General features: G+C 35.6%; 1 long non-coding RNA gene across 1 annotated transcript; it reads right to left on the reverse strand.

The window, feature by feature from the left end:
* Positions 1-3821: 3821 nt before the first annotated feature.
* LOC112182895 lies at positions 3822-6987 on the reverse strand. Its single transcript, XR_005804572.1, has 4 exons — positions 6053-6987; positions 5910-5968; positions 4944-5058; positions 3822-4079 (listed from the first exon to the last, which is right to left on the reverse strand). It is a non-coding gene; the product is annotated as an uncharacterized LOC112182895 (long non-coding RNA).
* Between the last annotated feature and the right edge of the window lie 990 nt (positions 6988-7977).

Here is a 7977-nt window from a genome sequence, read left to right on the forward strand (position 1 = left end):
AATGCTCAGTTTATGTGAAATTTTTATTTGTTGTTGATTAGTATAGGGAATCTCAAACAAGGAGAGAAAACTTAATTAGAAGAAATAACCGGGCACCTAGCATTACTCCTAAAAATTATCAACTCAATTGTTATCCACATAGATCAAAGAACATCAAACCCGTGATATAAGCAATGAGTCTTGAATTTTGCTAGAAAGTCTGAATAAAAAAATTGTATTGGAAAGAAACACTTCATTTATAAGGTCATAGACCTGGTATGTTGACATACATAGTCAGTACAAGACCTTTTATCCTGACAAATTAGATAAATAAATTTTGCAACTTCAAATATGCCATATCTCATGTGCCTTTAAGCTCATTTCTTTCTCATTCACTCCAAAAGACTCCTAAAATAACAAAATAATGTTAAGACTTTGATATAAGAGAGTTAGCATGAAATAATGTAGAGAACAAGCATTATAAACGTTGCCTTTTATGCTCCTATCAGGTACCATATTGGTCCTCTCACAAGCCGAAGATTTCTCTTTCTTTGTATTTACATTGGTTGTCTTTACTGGATTCAAGGTGGAGGTATCATGCTGCAATATATTATAGGTAGGTACATTTTGTATTACAAAATGAAATACATAATAAGGGTACTAGTTCCACTAGCTAAAGGGTCACATTTATAATGAGTAGGAAAATACTTACAAAAATCCATTTTAATTGTGACCTTTACATCATCCTTCTTCCCCTTGACCTTCTCAATTTCAATAACAACCTTTAATGTATAGTGTTGTTATATGATAGGAGCATTTTAATGCGACGTTTTAAGTGTTATTTCCTCATATTTACTTGGTTATTTCCTTAAATAAGTCCTTATTATTTAGGAAAGTTTCTATTTTTAGTAATTTTAACAAAAGTTTCTATTTTTAGGTCCCATGGAGCAAGTGGAGCTGAAATGAGCCTAAAGGAGAAAGAAAAGCTAGAGAATGTTGGAGATAGCTGAGACAAGGCACAAGGGCTGCAAAAATGAGCTAAAAAGAAGAAATGAAGTTCTCCTGGTCCAGCCAGGAAATCCTGTTCAAAATAAGAAATTAAAGTTTGTCAAAGCAAGACTCCTGAGCCAACTAGGAAGCATTGTCAGAAAAATGAAGACAAATGGCGGAATGTGAGGACTCCTGAAGGCACTAGTAGACCACATGACTTGAAGATGACTCAAGAAGCCCAAAATCCTTTTAGATAAAATGGAAATTCGGCAAAATGGGAAAAAGCCCAATTGATTTAGGTTTGGACGTAAAAAAGATATTTTTGGGGAGAATATATATTTTGCTATGAAAAATGGATGGAAATCATGGAGTTAACGTCAAAAATAAAGAGAGAATCAAGGATAATGACGCCATAGAGAGATTTAAGGGAGAAAAGGTCCAAAACAAGTCCAGATTCATTCCTATTTTCACTCAAGAGTAACTTGGCCTAAAATTAAGAGGAAAATCAGATTAAATCCTTGGAAATTCGGCAATATCATATTTAAAAGATTATGGACTTTATTTTGGAGCTTTTTGATTGGTTGGATGACATAGCAGGGCTGACATGGTGCTCATTGATTGGTTGAAGCTGTGTGGCATGACTAGATAATTCTTTGGGAAATTAAAAGAAGATTCATGAAGCTTGGCCGTCCTCTATATATACCCCCCCTTTTCTAGACGTTTTACACCTCTCACTACTATAATAAGTTAATCAGACGACGGGGGTTTGGAGTTGTGTGATGACCAGCCTCACTGTGGTCTAAACGACCGTTGTGTGATTGAAAAATCACATAACGGTGATATCACCATTGTGCAATAATCATTTCCTCAACAAATTATTATTTATGTTGTGCCAATTCTGCGTAGGCATGTGCCTGGCATGGCATGCGCGGGGATGCCTTGGCATTGACATGGCCCTTCAGACAACAAAAGAGAAATATTAGCTGTTGTCTGAGATTCATAACACACAACAGTTATAATTCCTTCTTGTTGTCTCAGATGAATAACACACAACAGCTAAAATCCTTTATTTGTTGTTTGAGATATGTAACACACAACAGCTATGATAATTTCTTTGTTGTCTGAGATACGTAACACACAACAAAATTGAAATTATCTCTCTTGTCTGTTGAGCATTCAGACAACAGAGATAATTTTATTTTTGTTGTGTGTTATGAATCTCAGACAACAGTATTTTGTTCTCTTTTGTTGTTGGTTGTTAGTTCACACAACAACTATATTTGATTAGATGTGATGTGAATATTGTAATCAAATTGACTAATAGCCAATGACTGTTGTAGGAAAAGCCTTAATTTTAAACTCTTTTACAATCATACAACACATTGTTTTGTATTGTGTTGTATGACTGAAAATTGGACAGTAATTACCATATAGACAGTACTGTAATTCATATCATTTAATTACCATTTTGCAAATATCCTTACATTCAAGTAACTAGATAATGTACCAAACAAGAAAGCATTCCTAGCTAGCTACACATGAATCAAAAGCTGATATAATATCTTTTCGCTTCAACAAAACCTTCATATGCCATTTTATCAAGCATCTTGTGCACTATATTCTTACTTGCATCACCTCCAAACTTATTGTGAAGCTTCACAAGTTAGCACATACTGGAGTAGAAGAAGGAATGTTCCCATTTGTTTGTGGTGTTGGGCATAATGAATCTGAATGGTGCTTCTGGGATTTGGATATTAAAGTGAAGAACCCTTTCCTCCATATCTACATCTTCACCATTCAAAATCCTGCACAAGATTTCCCATCACTTATCAGATACTGAATTACCAATAAAAGTCATAATAATTCCATGTCCACAAACATAGATAAGCTAGACTGATGATTGTATAAGCTAAGACAGAGACGTACATTTGAACATTATACAAATATTTAATTAACGAGACAAAGAAGCAAATAATAATCCACCAATGAGACTAAGCAGTTTAAATGACATAGCAAACCTGATAGCTCTAGCAAACTTCAGGAATAACTCCCCACTTGGCTTCCACCACTTATAAACATTTGACTGCAGCATAGATCATAAGATTAAAAGGAGAACATCATCTTGTTGAGAGGTGAAACACATGCTAGATATATAAGGAAAGTATAACTCAACCACTGAAGAACTAATAAACACTAGAAAATGTGCCCGCTCTTTGCTGCGAAAATTATTATTGTATGTTATTGTTCAATTGCATTAAGACAGCCAGGCAAGAAATATATGACTAAAGCTATGGATACTGATGAAGATTCATGATCAAAGAAGAGCAACCTCAATATCAAGTCAAGAATTTGCTCCTTTGAAAGATTTGAATGCTTTAAAATCCATCCAAGAAGATCATCTTCCCCTATGTTTTTACTTTCCTCCTGCACACTCTCTTCCATTTTGAGGTTAAGCAGCTTCTGCAAGAACCAAGGAAGAAAAAAGAAAAAAAAAAGTAATGCAATGATGTCTAATTAACATGCAATGATGTTAACATGTAGAAGGCTCACAAATTCCCTCTCTTAAATTTTTCTGTCCCAATGTAACACAACTCAAGATCATGGTATAACAAAACATTATTTTCAGTCCATATGGTTTAGCACTGCCATTATTGCCAAATGTCTTGGAAACCAGTTATATTCATACAAAGCTAATACCTATTACTTTCTTATCACTAAAACAAATTAGCAGAAAGTAAACTCCCTCATTAAAAGAAATGAGTTTCAAAATATGTATAATATAATAAGATTCTAGACTCTACAAAGAAGAATTAAAAGTTAAATTAGCATATTATCAGTACCTTTAAGCCTCCCAAGACTCTGCAATGATTTTCCTTTAAGAAATATGCTTCCAGAAGTAAGCTTATAGCATATATATACACAGGTGGGGTACCATAACCTTAAGAACCTCTCCTACAATGTTTGCCTGCTCAAGCAAGGGTGAGTCTGCTTTTTGGAGTCATTGCGTCAATATCTATTCCCCTTCAAATACATGTAAAGCAACTTCTATGTTTCCTTTACGATATCCGCATCTTCTTAATAATGCTCTAGCTTCCTACAAATTAAAGACTCTGTAGCAGAAAAATATTGTTTGAATCACCAAGACAGATACTATATTGCTACACACGGGCTCTTAAGAAGCAATCTGTTTTCATTCTACGAAGCTATCTAGTTTTTGCAAGTATAGATTTGTAAGTATTTGCGTCATCAGGCAAAGGGAAAATTTGCTTTGCAAAAGAAGAGGAAAAAAAAAGAAAGAAAAAAAAAACAACGCAAAGCAGGTGATTAATTGATGTTAAAGCCGATAACCATAGACAAAGCACAAAGAAGGTGAAGAACACTCCAATAATCTAAGAACAAATTTAACAAAACTACATGCACTAAAAAATTGGGGGGAAAAAGAGAGAGTATTCACTTAGATACATATAAATATGTTTCTGTTCAAGCTCTGTAGATCTATGCTAACAAAATGTTGCAAATCCAGATAAGCTAGTTTTTTTTTTTTAAAACCAGAGAAGCTAGTTTTCTTGGTGAAGAAATAAGGCAGGCTTCTAAGTTTGTGATTTCTAATTGACCAAGAATATTTGATCAGTAATGTGTTTCCTTGAGTAAATAAATTAAGGGTGAGAAACTTGGTGGCTACATGCAGTTATGGATTTCCAATATTTGAATAGGCCAAGTAGCAGCACCATGATTCTAGAAATTTACGGATGCTTTAGGAAAAAGGTCACTGTTCTATATCTATTTTGGTAATGAGACATGGCCTACGATAAAATGGAGATTCAACACAAATTATCAAAGTTAAAAACTGATGTAGTAAGCCGATAATATCAAACAGAGGAAAAAATACAGAGGTAAATGGTAAGGCAGTGATGATAGGCAAGGAGTATGTAATCATGTCCAAAAATTTGAATGATGAAGTACTTGTGCTTTACCTGATTAACTGTAGTAAATCCTTGCCGTAAATCTTGGACCTATGAATTTTGCCTTTTTTTTTTTTAATTGGAACCTTACGGCTGAAGAACAACTTGGCTAAAGCTTTTTTGGAGCCTAAACACAGAGTAGAGAAATAGTTATTCAGTTTGGCATGCATGTAGTTTTTAATATGCAGACTACAAATGTATATATGTACCTCAATGATATAAGCTTAGGGTTTTCTACCAGGGGAAAACAAAACTACAGAACTGATTACCAGCATTTTCATGCTCTATCTGTATGGAAAATTGCTGATACGCTTTCTTTGGCATTACTTTTACATATTTTTGTGAATCTGCATATCAAGTGAAGGCAACTATTGCCGAAGTGAGCAATGCCATATAAGTATACCTAAACGCATATGCCAATATCACACATTTTCAATATACTTGTAAAAGTGATATATGCAAAATAAATATTAGATCCCATTTGTATATTGATTTGCAGGAACAACTACGTGACACAAAGTGTATTTTTATGAAATTAGGAACATATTTCCATGTATTTGATTATTTGAAAATAGAAATTAGAAACCAGTTTAGTTCATTAATAAATTTTGTTTCTAACTTTCACTGCTAAGTGTATCTGCAATTCAAAAAATTAAGCCAAAAAAAAATTCACCTAATCAATCATGTTTTAATTCAAGTCAACTAAGATTCCAGCTTTTCTGTTTTTTCACCTTTCTAATTTTTAATCATAATATCTTGCATCAGGAAAACCTACATCTAAAGCGAGCTTCTCCAACTCCTCCCCTGTATTCACATAAATTTCTTAATCTAAGTACTTTTTATCCACTCAACTACTGATTAAACCAAGCCTAAATGCCTCGAACAAAGAGAGTTTCAACTAACAGAAACAATTTCAGATGCAGATGCCAAAATTTTTGGTAAAAGCATGATGCTAGAAGCAAACCAAGGAAAACGCACCTGTCAAAAATTCCCTGATTGGTCTCCTAAAGTATTTATAATCCTCTCCAAGGCCAAAACTGGAAGCCACATGGACTAACAACATTGTAAAATGAACTTGAACTTTCCAAATAAATTGAAATAGTAGTAAGATGCATTAGTACCTTCAATCCTTGTGTGAAAGTCCTATCACCAGGGCCATGGGTCTTAAGCCATTCTGCTGCAATTACATCATTTCCTAGAGCATCCTTGGTAACTTGACCACCAGTTCCAACACCAGAGCTATAATTGTTCTCCAATTAAGAGTAAAATAAATATGTCAAAGAGCTAATGATAAAATGACAATCTATTCAATGCCAAAATACCAGTTTGAGCATGATATTGTCTAGAAATTAGAACCATAAAAATAATCCTTGGTTATCATCTGATAACTTATCACTAGCTTGTTCAAATTGGAATCTTTCTAACATTTGATTAGGGGATTCAACATGTAATCCAATCACAGTTAACCACAAAAGCACATACTAATCAAGCATACACTTAGATTTCAATGGAAAAGCACATAACTGAAACATAAATTAGAGGGAATACAAAGGAACCAATGATTCAAACTCACCCAGGTGGAGCAAAGAAAGTGGCATAGGAAACCAGAGGGAAGTGAGATTCGTTAGAAGAAGCAGATTCATAAGGTTCCTCTTACCCATGTCAGGGACATTATCAGCTGGAATTGCGGCCTGGCATGTTATTCTCATTCCCTTTCCCTTTCCCTTTCCCATCATCTAGGTCTTCCTGGGCATCAGAGACAGAGCCTGTGCTGAAGAGAACATGGCACTCTTGCTGGAGCATAGCTGAAACATGATTTATAATTTGCTTCCGTCTAAGCATAATTTCAGCCCAATGACTTGGTTCGCTTCTTGGAGGCCACAAAGGCGCCATCATTGTCGGCTAGAAATGGCTATGGGTTGTGATGCCTCTCTCTCCCTCTCTTCTTCGGCATTGATACAGATGAAGCAGAGACGAAAGTGTTGTGGACCTAATCTGTGCTTGACAGATTTGTACCTTTTCTATTATGCCTCCTTGGACGAATTAGAGGTGGATGCGGCGGTAGCGGCGGACGAAGCCTGTGGTTCTGAAACGATGACGTTCAGCAGCGGCGACACTGCATCTCAACGCCAGAAGAATCGGGAATTGAGGTAACCACCTCAGCACCACTGTCACGCTGCTGCTGCCTCTCAAGGTCAGGAGGCTCGGAACTCTCCGTGTTGTTGCCCATCTCACTGCTGCTCGATTACTCGGAACCTAATCTGACACAAGGCGAAAGCAAAATGAACCTGAAGAACTCGTATCGAAGCCCTAATTTTCCAAATCGATATCCAAATCGTAGTAGGGGTAGTAGAGAAATGAGTTCGATTTCTACGGTTTGATTCTTCCTTTTGGTTGCTGGGTGTTTTGGATTTGGTTAAGAGTGGGTTGTTGTTTTGGTGGGAGTAATTGGGGGAAAGTAAAGGAAAGAATATGGTTGTCGGGCTTCAATTAAGTTGTTTGGTGGGAGGCTTCAACTTGTCTCAAGTTTCTCCAACAACAGCTAACTAAAGGGATCCTTGTGTGAGTGTATGATGACAAAGCAGGCTACTGGGAGGGAAATTTGCTGCCTGTGCCTACATAGGTTTCAAAAAATTGAAACTTTGCCGCTCTATGCAACTTGCTGAGTTGCTTCCATGCTTAGACAACAGAACTACGACAATCTGTTGTACAAATTTGTACATCTTGCACTAGGTGTACTTAGAGGATTTCTCAAAGTTCATACAATATTTCTTATACAACAGATATAAAAAAAACTATTGTGTGGATAGTTCAAATTGAGCTCCTTCTGGGAGGGAATTATGTGCTCATTTCCCTCCATCTAGGCTTCACATTCACACAACGGAAACTTCTTAACTCAGTTGTGCAATATCTTTCTAAAAAAAAAGTTTTCAATTTGCTTACATTCACACAATATAAACATATTTGTACCGTTGTATGATAGAGTTTGTGTTAACACACAATAGCAAATTTTAGTTCTGTTGTGTGATGAGTGTTGTGTGTTTCG

This window comes from Rosa chinensis, chromosome 1 (genome assembly GCF_002994745.2).
Source record: "Rosa chinensis cultivar Old Blush chromosome 1, RchiOBHm-V2, whole genome shotgun sequence".
NCBI classification, from domain to species: domain Eukaryota; kingdom Viridiplantae; phylum Streptophyta; class Magnoliopsida; order Rosales; family Rosaceae; genus Rosa; species Rosa chinensis.